A 14481-nucleotide genomic window follows, 5' to 3' on the forward strand; every position below is an offset into this window, starting at 1 on the left:
ATAAAAAATCTCTGTGTTCCATATTATCTAATGATACAATATGTATCCATTTTTAATACAAGATTTACTTGGTAAACACTACAAATATATTGTGACACGTGTTTCGTCCACATAATTTTCTGTTTGAAAAAAAAAGTAGAATTTCATATTGACTCAAGCGCATAATACGTCAAACCATTGTGGGAAGTAGATTCTACTCAGTCCGAAAATGCAAAAAAACGTACTACAAAAAAATGTCCCTTACTGTATTTTAAGTTTGGACAGCCGAGGTGTTGAAGTGACTAAATATCGGATTAAAACTGACTCCTAGCCATCATAAATACTGGCGTTATATAATATCCTCGGTTCTAAGCCTTCATTTATAATTCATCGCTCGGGAGTAAAAATACCAGGTTTATTTCTAACTGAAGCAATATTGATTTGCACCAAATGGGAACTTATTCGTGTCTCGTTCGCCGATTATGGAAAAATAGTTTTTACCGCTTAAAAAAATCTAAGAATCGAGCATGGAGAGTCGAATAAATATTTTTTTTAAATAACTAACTAACCATCACGTCGCTTGCCGTAGGAGAAGACAGAGAAAATGGAACGGAACACCACTCTGTCTTTGCAAACAATCTTCGCCTCTTCTACATTCACGAATCTCCTTATACATACCCGCCGATTATTCCGACTCCTGACCTGACCACTTTCCATTTATATATGGTACATATATTAAACTGATGGCGCTACAATCCGCCATACTTCCATCATTGTTTGGATACCCCCGGGAATTGAGCCCGGGTCCTCTTGCGCGGTAACTCAACGCTCTTTATTTTACTACAACACGGAGAATTATTGACAATTGATTATTAAATTGACAATTTATAAAAAAATACCATTGCATATATACAACTTTAAAAAAATTAATGTAATATGGATGTTCAAGAATGGGTAGTAGAATGGTGAACGGTACAAGAGTGTATAAAGTGATCACTAAAGTTAGTCAAATGCCAGGTCGTTAGCCCCGGGATGCTCAGACATCCATCTTCTTTCATATAACAAAAAAATATATATGGATCTTTCATTTCAATTTGAGACACCTATATAATATTCATTAAACTATTCTTCCTTTTCTGCTTAGTGTAGACCTTGTGGCCTATTTTTAAGAGGGATTAGCCTCCTGCGATGTTGATTCCCAGCTATCAATCCATCGTACCTTGGGTGGAGATGACGAGTCTGGATGGTTCCATTCTCCTCACATGCGCATACATCATAAAATTCATTATTTTTTAATGTATTACATATACACATATACGCAGTCCTTCTGTATATAGCGTCACTTTTATTAAATTGGAGAAACACAGACCAAAGAGATGGCGCTAAAAAAAACTGGATCTCGCAAAACGCGACGGTCGACTTTCCCGCGATTATTAATGCTTAATGCGCCGGCTTGATGTACCGCTTCCACCATAGAGTCCGCGTCGGTCCGCAAATGTACCACTGTGCGACCCATCCCACGGTGGGCTAATATATTCCTTCTGACCCTCCAATTCTTTACTGTATTTAATTTTTAATCCCTTTACGCATCGTGTTGTAATGGACCTTCGGAACGGAGAAGTTTTTTTGTTTTAAAAAAGAGAAATACATATTTGTGTTATTATTATTTACTTGTCCGCCTCCGTAGTGTAATGGTCAGCACGCTCGGCTACCGTTCTGGAGGTCCCGGGTTCGATTCCCAGGGGGGGTCAAATAAATATTAGTGATTTTTTCACTGTAATATTTATTCAATATTACCGTGGACTGGTACCTGAAGCGGAAGGCTGATCATCCTTCCTTCATGTGTAAACGATCAAGATAATACTGCGTCAATATGTGTAAACGATCGAGATAACACTGCGTTTATATGAAGCAGTGCCCTATGCACCATTGGGGTGCGGATAAGGGTTTTATTTATTATTATTATTATTATTATTTACAAAAATACTTCAATTTCATACTATTTCTGTGAGCCCGAGCGTCTCATTATTAAAAATAGGTATCAAATTGTGGACGAGTGGGTTCGAACCCAGAGACTCGAGAGTCCGCGAGACTAACCACGGGACCACAACCCGACATAGATGGCCCTAGCCATTAGGCAATTCTCAAAAAAATCAACGCCTGATTTTATAGATAATTAATTAATTTCAGAACATTTTTCGGTGTGTCCGAATCCTTGTTCACAAATGTAGAATTCGTCCAATTGTGGACGAGTGGGTTCGAACCCACTCGTCCACAATTTAATACCTATTTTTAATAATGAGACGCTCGGGCTCACAGAAATAGTATGAAATTGAAGTATTTTTGTTAATAATAATAATAATAATAAATAATAAAACCCTTATCCGCACCCCAATGGTGCATAGGGCACTGCTTCATATAAACGCAGTGTTATCTCGATCGTTTACACATATTGACGCAGTATTATCTTGATCGTTTACACATGAAGGAAGGATGATCAGCCTTCCGCTTCAGGTACCAGTCCAAGGTAATATTGAATAAATATTAGAGTGAAAAAATCACTTACATTTATTTGACCCCCCCCCCCTGGGAATCGAACCCGGGACCTCCAAAACGGTAGTCGAGCGTGCTGACCATTATTACACTACGGAGGCGGACAAAAACTGCCGAATCAATTGATGAAAGTTTTTTATTTATGATTTAACAAATTTGGCAGTTTACACATCGTAACTCTGATTGAATATTGATCTAGTCGTGCGTTGTGATTTAAATCTAGAATCGAACGATAAAAAAATCAAATACACCAGAGATAATAAAAAAATACCCTTCCCATTTATCTATGCAAAAGTATCTCGCTTTTCTTGTGGATCGACTGTAAGGAAACCGGGGCTAGTTGTTATATTATTATTATATTAATTCACTGTCCAGTTTTCCCTAGTTAGCTGAACGAGTAGAGGCGGCAAGATGTAAAGAGACTCGCCAGCAGGAGGAACTTGAAACGGTAAAGAAATGTACGGAATATAAGAAAATAGCATTTATGCAATTACGAGCATTGCATGATTGATATATGAACTGTCAGTGTAGAGGCAGCATTTCCCAACATGTCCATTTGAAATATAAATATATTTTTACTTTAGTGAAAAGACGGGCGATTTTCAATTCTCGCTCACGTCAGCTAGAAGAAAAAACGTGTAACACGAGGAATTTCCAATGAGCAAGAAAAAGGTATAACACGAGCAATTTTCAATTCTCGCTCACGTAAGCTTAAAGAAAAAACGTGTAACAAGTACAATTTTTTATTCTCACTCACGTAAGCAAGACGAAAACCGTGTAACACGGTCAATTTTCAATTCTCGCTTACGTAAGCAAGAAGAAAAATCGTGTTACACGGACAATTTTCAATTCTCGCTCACGTAACCAAGAAGTAAAAACGTATAACACGGACAATTTTCAATTCTCGCTCACGTAACCAAGAAGTAAAAACGTATAACACGGAAAATTTTCAATTCTCGCTCACGTAACCAAGAAGAAAAAACGTATAACACTGACAATATTTAATTCTCGCCCACGTAAGCTAGAAGAAAAATCGTATAACACGGGCAATATTTAATTCTCGCTCACGTAACAAAGAAGTAAAAACGTATAACACGGGCAATTTTCAATTCTCGCTCACATAAGTAAGAAGATAAGACGTATAACACGGGCAATTTTTAATTCTCGCTCACGTAAGCTCAAAGAAAAATATGTATAATACGTGACCACTCATGTAAGCAAGAAAAAAATGTTTTCAAGTACCGTAAAGTGGGTATACATTGCACCAAAATACTGCATTTTTTCAAAAAATTGTCTATTCAGATCAGGTTTTTTACTTTTTCTGAGGTTTCAACTATTGCAATGTAATAACACATATACCTGTAACATGTCTGATACGTTTTTAAATTTTTATCTATATTGCCTGTATTTTTTTTTTATATTTATATTTTGGTGCAAAGTATCCCGGGGTAAAGTACAACTTTGCACCATGATATTTTCTCTACACTTTTCGTACTAGAATCCAAATTTATGCAAAGTAAAGGCTATCCTACAAGTTTTGTTGCACCTTATGAAGGGTTTTGGCTCACAGTTCACTAAATGCAGATTATAATATTGTATAATTATGGAAAAATAAGACACTTGATAGAATTTTTTTTTTTAAATATTGAAAAATCTAACAAAAATGTTTTTTTTTTTCAATACTGAAGGTTTAAAATTATATAAAATAAAAGGTGGATATTAAAACATATCGTACTACATAGGTAATAGGAATTAAAATTAAATTAGGTCTAAATATGGTCAAGTTCCGGGTCGATAAAGAAACCTCTTTTGGATTGCATTTTCGGTTCTTTTATGGAACCCGCTACATCCTTCCAAGAATATTGAAGAAAGTCATCCTTCATCGGCCACTTCCACGATTTGAGACTCTCCTGCATGGATTTAACAGCTCTGTCTTTCTTTATTTCCAAAATCTGTTCCGGAAATTTTTCTCCTTCATAATGAAATACGACATATTTTCCCACCTTCTTTTTTACTGGTCCTAATGAAACGGAAGAACAAATACGATAACTGGTTTCAGTCATCGTTTTTGTTCTTCTCCCTCTTCCTCAAAGCTTCCGTGTGAACTATAATCAGTTAATGCTAGATATGCTGGAAGTTTCGATGCGGAAGGTGGGATCATTGATGTAGTTGGTTCAGGTAGCATTTGTGTCTCGTCAACGTTCATTTCGACATTTGGATCGTGAGCAATGCTCTTACCTGGTTCTATCGGTATCGTTTTCCTGCGTTTTAAGACTGAATTCTTTGGGTTGAATCTGTTTTCTTCCAAAAACTGTTGAAAACTCTGGCGCACGTCATCGTCATACGCTTTTAATGGCAACCGATTAAGCAACTGACTAGTTTTAGCAACAGTCAAGGTTTTATGTCTTTGCAAAAATGATCTTATCCATTCAGAGCCTGGTATGTTGTTCTTTAATATTCGTACTCTTCTGCCAAATCTATCCAAATAGGCTATTAGAATGTAGCGAATGTTAAAAACACTCACTGGGAAATCGTACTCACTCATGTCTACTATGCAGTTTACGAAGGATTGCTCTTCGCCCTTGTCACATATCGGAGGTTTTCCCACAGGTTTTGTGTGCTGACCTTTGAGTTTATAGTTAATCGTCCTTCTGGGGAAATTTTGAAAATTTCTTCAGCCTTTCTTTGACTGATTGTACCATTTCGAATGGCCTCTAATCACTGCTCCATACACTGCTCAAACACTCTCTTCGGTGTAAAATCGCAGTATCGTCTGGCATAAGGCCGCTGTTTGTGTGTTCTTGATATTTTTGAAAAAAATATACCATCAGGAATTAAGTAAGTACACAAAACCAATAGATATTTAGCAAACATGTCAAGTTGTATTAGCCGTTTTAAGACTTTTCATCAAATTAATTAACTATGGCTTTTTGTGGATACTTTGCACTTGGTGCAATGTTACCCCAAATGTGGTCAATACAAGTCAGTTCTTAAAAAAATATTATTTTTACATAAACTTGACAACGTAACTAAAAAATAAAGCATTTGAGAAAAGCAGGGCCTATCTACCTACGATTTAGAGACCACTCACTTGTTGTAACTAGTTTCAGTATACTGATTCCACTGGATTTTTTCGGACACAATTTTCAGGCAGAAAACTTTCTTTACGTTCGGACAGGAAAAACGCATTGAAGCAATAGCGACCGACTGTTACTTCTTTAAACTAAAAAGTAGATTGAAGTACCATCTATCAGAAACAATAGAAAGTAGAATGAAAAATGACATGTATCAGAGATGACCAGCTCTACAATTTCTTTACAGAAGGTGGTGCAAAGTATCACCATGGTGCAAAGTATACCCACTTTACGGTACCCGTAAAAAGTTTACTTCAAAAGTTTACTTTTTTTAAGTATACATAGGAGAAAGAAAATTTTAGTATCAATTTATGTTTATAGTTAACGGTTTCTTCTTTCTACACGACCGAAGACGTCATCGGCGCGTTCAAAACGCGTGATCGCCTTGTTTACGCCTCGCATTATTTGCCGAGTTTTCCGAACGCCTTTGATCGAATTGAATAACCAAACAGTTACATAATTTTCGTCATGTTTATTAATCAGTCCTTCTACCTTCCGATTCTTAGGGCACCGCGTTAGATAGGGATTGTATAGCTATTAAATAAGGAACAAAGGCAAAATAAAGGAGTGGGTGAATGATCGAGAGTTCATTTTATGAAAATTGTAAAATGTATATATTCTTAATTTTTCTCTCTTGCGTGTATATTAAGTTAAAATGGTTAAAAACAATAAAATATATTAAAAAAGAACTCCATCGATAAGACACGAGGTGGCTTGGTGGGTCTCTGCAAAATATATATTTTTAAAAATATGTTTAAAATCGTGATTTAAAGAAATGTATAAAATTTATGTTAATATTTTTAAATATAATTTTTAGACAGAATTTTTATGGAAAAGGTCTTACCAATTTTTTTGCTCTGAAATCGAAGAGAACTTACGCATATCGTCAGGCTGTTTTTTCTGCAAATTTTATTTTTTCTTTCATATTATCCATATATGGACCATCAGTCCATTTAATCTTCACATTAGTTTGAAAATGCCACAACAAGCCGAAACAAACGTCACAAATTGATCGCAGGAGTGATCACCTCGCCCTCATGTTAGTAACGATCGAGATAACACTGCGTCAGTACGATGCAGTGCCCTATGCACCATTGGGTGCGAATAAGGTTTAGAATTAACTTCAAAGTGGTATTATACAAGTGTTCTATTTTTTATACATATTTGAAGTATGTTAAATCCGATATTCCTCAAAATCCATTAATTGTTTTTATCATCCACGAGAAATAATAGAATAAAATGAAATTGAAAAAATAATTAATTTGTAAACAAGAAGAAAAAACGTATAACACGGACAATATTTAATTCTCGCTCACGTAAGCAAGAAGGAAAATCGTATAACACGGACAATTTTCAATTCTCGCTCACGTAACCAAGAAGTGAAAACGTATAACACGGACGATTTTCAATTCTCACTCACATAAGTAAGACGAAAAGATGTATAACACGGGTTAGAATTAACTTAAAAGAGGCATTATACAAGTGTTCTATTTTTATACATATTTGAAATAAGCTAAATCCGATATTCCTCAAAATCTATTTATTTATTTTTATTATCCACGAGAAATAATGGAATAAAATGAAATTGAAAAAATAATTAATTTGTAAAATCGTAAATAATTCATAATAGTTCATTTGCAATAGTACAATCAGACCCAATCAACGTGTCTCTGCGGTTTATGAAACAGATACTGTGACCACACGGTCTGAAATGACTCACCAATGCGAATGTACCGGAACGTTATCTTTTAGGAGAGAAAAAACCATTCAATACTAAACAATTCAACGCAAAAAAATCAACAAATCATAAAACCTTAAAATAAAGTACAGTAAACCCTCCTATAAAGTTGCGATAGGTACCGCGTTATCGGGGGGAACGTTATAGGGGGTAACTGTTTTTAGATAAAAAAAATTTAAACACATATAGTCATTTTTTCTAGTTAAAATGTAATACAAATTAAAACATTAACCCCCTAAAATGTTCCCTCCGATAACGGGGAACAAATCTCAACGTTATACAGTACCACATCACATAGAGCACTGACGAAAAATTCAGACAGGATCAAAATATAGTAAAATGTTTTTCTGTATAGATTTGGTGTTCAATTTGTAGAACTACATTTTAATTAATAAATATTAAATATCAAAATCAAACACTGATTTTACAGTCTACTAAATTGTATTTTATTATTAATACATGAAAATAAAATTTGTGACAATTGTTACGCCTTGTTATGGCATTTTCAAACTACTGTGAAAATAAAATGGACTTAGGGTCGTTTTATAGCTATTACTCAAGTACCTAGAATTATACAGCTATATAAGGATCCTTTAGTCCATTTAATCTTCACAGTAGTTTTAAAATGTCACAAAAAGGCGAAACAATTGTCACAAATTTTATTTTTATGTATTATTAATAATTAAAATACAATTTAGTAGACTCTAAAAACCAGTGCTTGATTTTAATATTTTATTTAGAGTAAAATGACTGTTCTAAATAATAAGTAAATTTATTTAAATACCGTAGAACGGGGCTACTTGAACTTTGATGTGTTACTTGAGCCCAGTTCAAAAAAAAATTTGATGTGTATTTGGTGTACAATAATAAATGCATCGACATGATTCATTGTTTCCCTGACAGGTGACACTTATTGTCACGATATGTTCATTATTGTAGATCAAATACAGATTTAATTTTTTTTTGTACTGGGCTCAAGTAACACATCAATGTTCAAGTAGCCCTGTTCTACGGTAACATTTTAGACGTCTTGAAAAATTATGTGTTCCTGAAAAATTCTTTATGGGAAAACCCTGACAAGAAGATCGGCAGCAAAATTGAAATATACATATTATAAAAGTTGCGTGCGACCCATCATGACATAACTTAAACCATTTGATTGCAGTAAGCGATTTATTTATTTTCCTGGACGACACAATGGCGACTTTTTCCTGAATGGCGACTTTTTCCTGAATGTTTAATATTCACAATGTTTCAGGATGAACGACACAAGAAAAAAAATAGGCATATGTATAATCCGCGAAGATGAAAGCGTTTCAGACATTCCTATATTCAATGTGTTTTTGTCATTGTTGTTTTTATATATCGCTCACTCCTTTCAATAACGTCATAAATCAAAAATCGACAATTTTCAGTTGTGCATGTTTTCGGAATGCCCAGAAAATGTACTATATCCCAGCAAAAGAGGCTTATTTTTAACTTAATATTTACCCGCTACAAGGCACAAAGTGTTGTTTTTGCATTTTGAAGAAAAGGTATTGTTTAATTATTTTTTTAAATATACTAAATATTTTTCAAATGGAGAAAGAACCTTCAGTTTTTGCCTAAAAAGATCTGTTGCACAGTAAAAAGTTCAATAAATGGCTTCATATTTATTTTTAATACATTGTATTTTATTTTTAAACTTTAAAAACGTTCTCCTGAAAAATCAAGCTTTTTGATTTATGACGTTCTTGAAAGGAGTGAGCGATATGTAAGTGATGATTGGTACAATTTTATAAAGCAAGATATGGTGTTATATATGCAGGTGAAAATAAAAAATGCTAACATTTTGGAAACTAGTATAAATAAACAAAATTTATAGACAATTTATCGAAATCTATCATAAATGGAGATAATATTTAATATTAGACCTTAATATTTAATATAGATCTTCTTCAAAGCGTTAAATATGAATATTAGTTTATTTTATTTTTTATTGATTTGGCGTTTAATTTGTAGAACTCCATTTTAATTTATGTATTAATTTTTAAATCAAACACAGATTTTTTGAGTCTACTAAGTTGTATGTTATTTTAAAAAAAACACATAAAAATTAATATTCGGACAATTGTTCAGCCTAGTTATGGTACTTTCAAAGGAATGTGAAGATTAAATGGCCTGATTATATGGCTCAATCCATTTCATCTTCACATTCGTTTGAAAATGCCACAACTAGGCGAAACAATTGTCACAATATTAATTTTTATGTATGTTTTTAATAAAATACAAGTCGAAAAATCAGTGTTTGATTTAAAAATTGATACATAAATGAATATTAGTCTTTACGAGAAATCATTGTAGTATGTAAATATCAAAACATTGTGTTGGGGCGGTTTTTTCATCAACCCCGACCCTAATTATACCCAGACAGTCTGCCGCCCGACCCTCAGTATACTAATCACAAGTAACCGCAACACCCAATTCCCATCTGTACAATTATTTTTGGCGTCTCTCGCGCTCTACCAAAAGTAAGCAAATAGAACGCATATAAGCGTCTTCCGCTCTCTACCAACAGTATGTAAAAGACCCTTTTGAGCGTTTGCCGCAGACAATTTGTTAAGATCACTTATTGCGAATTGAAATTACCAAAACTGTGCCAGAATTTCATTTAAAAAAATACTTATTTGAGAAAAATTACAAGTATTTAACACATTCTCGTTTATGACTGCTACTGCAGTCAAATAGATGTCCCTCATTAGGGAAATGACACCCATCCAAATAGCCAAACAACACACTGTATGTATCGTTTGGCTATAACTAACATAAAACTCAAGATGGTGAAAGATGATATTGTATCGCCATAAAAATGCCTTGATCAAAATTGTCCCAGCATGGAAGCGGCATTAGTAATGATTAATATGACATTCCTTAGGACAATGTCGGAGAGATAGATAGATATATTTGGCAATAAGTACCTTACTATGAAACTCTCACATCTTACATCGCTCACTCCTTTCAAGAACGTCATAAATCAAAAATCGTCAATTTTCACTTGTGTATGTTTTCGGAATGCCCAAAAAATGTTCTATATCCCAGCAAAAAAGGCATTTTTAAAACTTAATATTTACCCGCTACAGAGCAGAAAGTGTTGTTTTGCATTTTGAAGAAAAGGTGTGTAAGTATTTTTTTAAATATACTAAATATTTTTCAAATGGAGAAAAAACCTTCAGATTTTACCTAAAAATATCTGTTGCATTGTAAAAAGTTCAAGAAGTGGCTTTATATTTATTTTTAATACATTGTATTATATTTTTAAACTTTAAAAACGTTCTCCTGAAAAATCAAGTTTTTTGATTTATGACGTTCTTGAAAGGAGTGAGCGATATAGTTATTAAGTGTTAGGATAAAACATCAACTAAATAGCGTTTTCTGACTTAATTGAATTGAAAAGGACGCTTTTTTGTTCCCCGCAAACAATGTGATGAAGATGCTTTTAAAATACAACTTTTAAGTATTCCTAGACTTGTGTTTTAGTTCTTTTACTATATTTTGCGTACTGAGGGCATTCATGAAGGAAAACTAGTCCAAATATGTTGTTTTGCCCGTTTTCTGCAAATGTACAATACCCTTAAATAAAAACTTAAACAACAACAAGCACTCTTCGTGACCTCCGAGCCCGATGTGAACAAGTGTGTCAAGACTGTTCATTGTGGAATATGTATTTTTCATCTTCATTAACATAGTTCTGAATGTGTTTCTTTTTATAAATTAAAAGTTCTCTTTATAACTTATAAATATCTAGGGATCAACCTTATTCACTTATTCCATATTAAGTCCATTTGATCTTCACATTCGTTTGATAATGCCCTAACAAGGCGAAACAATTGTCACAATAGAATTTTTTATGTGTTTTTGTTAATAAAATACAACTAAGTAGACTCAAAAAATCTGTGTTTGATTTAAAATTAACACATAAATTAAAATGGAGTTCTACAAATTAAACGCCAAATCATTAAATAAACTGTGTTTGTTTATTGTAACTGCAGACAGTTGGTAGAATTCCATATTGAATTGTTGGGTAATATATCCAAAATAAAACTTCTTTTTAGGACATTATCAAACACTGACAAAGTGTTTGATTATGTCCTAATGTACGAAACGCGTCATGTATTAAGATATACATAAATAAATGTAGAATTCAATCCAACAAAAACCTCGTTTTATTTTGGTTATATTACCCAACTGTGTTTGTGTTTGGCAACCGAAGGGTTTCGAAGGTATAACATATCAAAGCGACAATATTTAAAAAACAAAGATATAAGTGTGGTCTGAAACGCTTTCGACTGCGCGGCAGCGACAATATAAAAGCGCAAAATTCATACCTTGACGACGGTCGGTGTCCTAGCCTTCTGCGGCGCGGCCGTCTGCGGCGTGACCGCCTCCGCGGTCGTCACGTGGTCGGCGGCCAGCGACTCCGGCACCGTCTGCAGCGTGCTCCTCATGGCGGCCGACATGTCCGCCTCCTCGCCCTTCCACTGCTCGTCTCCGCGCGGGGGAGTGCACTTCATGCGAGGGCCCGATCAGTCCATGCCCACACCCGCCGCACACCGCAACACTCGCGCGATACACCCGGCAAAACTGTTACATCCAACTACGCGCGCACTGTTTATTCCGGAACTACAAACAAACGAATGGAGTCAATTCCGATGTGACAAACTGTTTCATTCAACTAAGCGCACCTTTTATTCCGGAACTACAAACAAACAAATGGAGTCAATTCCGATTTGACAAACTGTCTCATTCAACTACGCACACTTTTTATTCCGGAACTACAAATAAACAAATTGATTTAGTCCCGATTTAATATAATTTGATTAGAAAAAAACTGTAATACTTATCGAATTATACTATAAGTATTAATTTCAGGAAAGCGCGCTCTTGGCAGACTGACGATCACCCGAATCAACACAATTTTCAATATTTTCAACTGTTACGATTCAATTATGCGCACTATTTATTCTGCAATCGCAAATAAACAAATTGTTCCAGTCCGGATTTAATATAATTTAATTAGAAAAAACTGTATTACTTATCGATCAATATTATAAGTACTAAATTAATGAAAACGCGCTCGCGGGCGGCCACACGATTCTACGCTTTTTTCAATATTTTCAACTCTGTTACAATTCTACTATGCGCACTATTTATTCCGCAATTACAAATAAATAAATTCAGTCCTGATTTAATTATAAATTAATTTAATTAAGAAAAAACTGTATTGCTTATTGATTAATATTACAAGTATTGGATTAATATTGCTGTATTAAGTAGCGAGCCGCAATTATTTCTAGCGCTACACTTTTTTAAACTATATTTACTATTTCATCCGTCAAGTCAACAAATGCGTGAGATGCGTCAGCTGATCTGGATTGTGTCATATATATCTGAAAAAAATCAAAATATACATATATGAATTTATTTTGTATATTAAAAGCACTGTCAACTTTGTGGTATGGTAATATAACACTCTCCTTATCATTCATCATTCACTTTGTGTAATACCACTTTTAAAAAAAATAGTCTGAATTTCACCTGATGATGAAATGAGTATTCTGAAACTGGAAGTCAGGAAGTAGTGTTTTATTTTGAAGTGGTATTACACAAAGTTAACGATGAATGATAAGGAGTGTTATATCGCTCACTCCTTTCAACAACGTCATATATCAAAAAACTTGATTTTTCAGGAGATCGTTTTGAAAGTTTAAAAATATAATACAATGTATTAAAAATAAATATCAAGCCACTTATTGAACTTTTTACTGTGCAATAGATCTTTTAAGGTAAAACCTGACTTTTTTTTCCATTTGAAAAATATTTAGTATATTTAAAAAAATACTCAATACATTTTCTTCAAATGCAAAAACAACACTTTCTGCCCTGTAGCGGGTAAATATTAAGTTAAAAATATGCCGCTTTTGCTGGGATATAGTACATTTTCTGGGCATTCCGAAAACATGCACAACTGAAAATTGTCAATTTTTGATAAATGATGTTGTTGAAAGGAGTGAGCGATATATGAATATGGTCAAATAAAATCAATGTTTTTATTTTCTTAAAGATAAACATTGTATTCCTTTTAAACGTCAATTTAATACTAATTATGTAAACCTAAGTGGCCCGTTATTAAAAATAGGTATGAAGTTGTGGCAGACTGGGTTCGAACCCAGAAACTCTGACTCAGAGTCCGCGACACTAACCGCAAAACCATAACCCGACGCAATAATATTCAAACATGTCATAATTAATTAATTAATTAACAATTATTTATTATTACGATATGTTATAATGGATAAATTTAAACGTTGAGTTGCGCTGCTCGCTGATAGTGTGTGAAGGAGACGTGTATTTACCAGTGCTTACTATTTGCTATTTTATTTTATTTTATGTTTAAGACTTTTTGTTTCTCTATAAGTGTATTCATTTCATATTTTGTCCGCCTCCGTAGTGTAATGGTCAGCACGCTCGGCTACCGTACTGGAGGTTCCGGGTTCGATTCCCAGGGAGGGTCGAATAAATATAAGTGATTTTTTCACTGTAATATTTATTCAATATTATCCTGGACTGGTACCTGAAGCGGAGGGCTGATCACCTTTACTTCATGTGTAAACGATCAAGATAACACTGCGTTTATATGACGCAGTGCCCTATGCACCATTGGGGTGCGGATAAGGGTTTTATTATTATAAGTGTATTCATTAGTGTATTTTTATATTAGATACTGTAAATATGTATTATGTTAAAGGCATAAGCCGTTCAATAAATAAATAATTTGAACATCATACCAAATTACTTGAAAATATTTTTCAATAATATTTCCTTTGAAATTAATTACACAAGCTGGCGTTATAACTTTGTTCTCTTTTATTGCAGATTGAAAATACTCGGTGAACTCATTACGCGAATGTTATCTTTACTGGAAAACAACAAAATAGACAAACGTAGATACAGCATTCTTGGCATTGACCCAACCGTGAACAGAACGCGTACAATCATAACTTTATTCCCAACCAAACACGTTCCCATCAATCAATTCAG

General features: G+C 33.9%; 1 long non-coding RNA gene across 1 annotated transcript in view; it reads right to left on the minus strand.

Moving 5' to 3' along the window:
- LOC148302127 (uncharacterized) overlaps positions 1 to 14481 on the minus strand; it is a 151321-nt gene that overhangs the window by 130237 nt on the left and 6603 nt on the right. Inside the window, exons 3-4 of the long non-coding RNA XR_015838700.1 lie at positions 12126 to 12830; positions 11769 to 12048 (exon numbers count right to left, since the gene is read on the minus strand). This is a non-coding gene — a long non-coding RNA (uncharacterized LOC148302127). The remainder of the gene's footprint in view (positions 1 to 11768; positions 12049 to 12125; positions 12831 to 14481) is intronic.

The sequence above is a fragment of the Brachycentrus maculatus genome, unplaced genomic scaffold, assembly GCF_059751285.1.
Source record: "Brachycentrus maculatus isolate JH-2025_06_01 unplaced genomic scaffold, ASM5975128v1 h1tg000475l, whole genome shotgun sequence".
NCBI classification, from domain to species: Eukaryota; Metazoa; Arthropoda; class Insecta; order Trichoptera; family Brachycentridae; genus Brachycentrus; species Brachycentrus maculatus.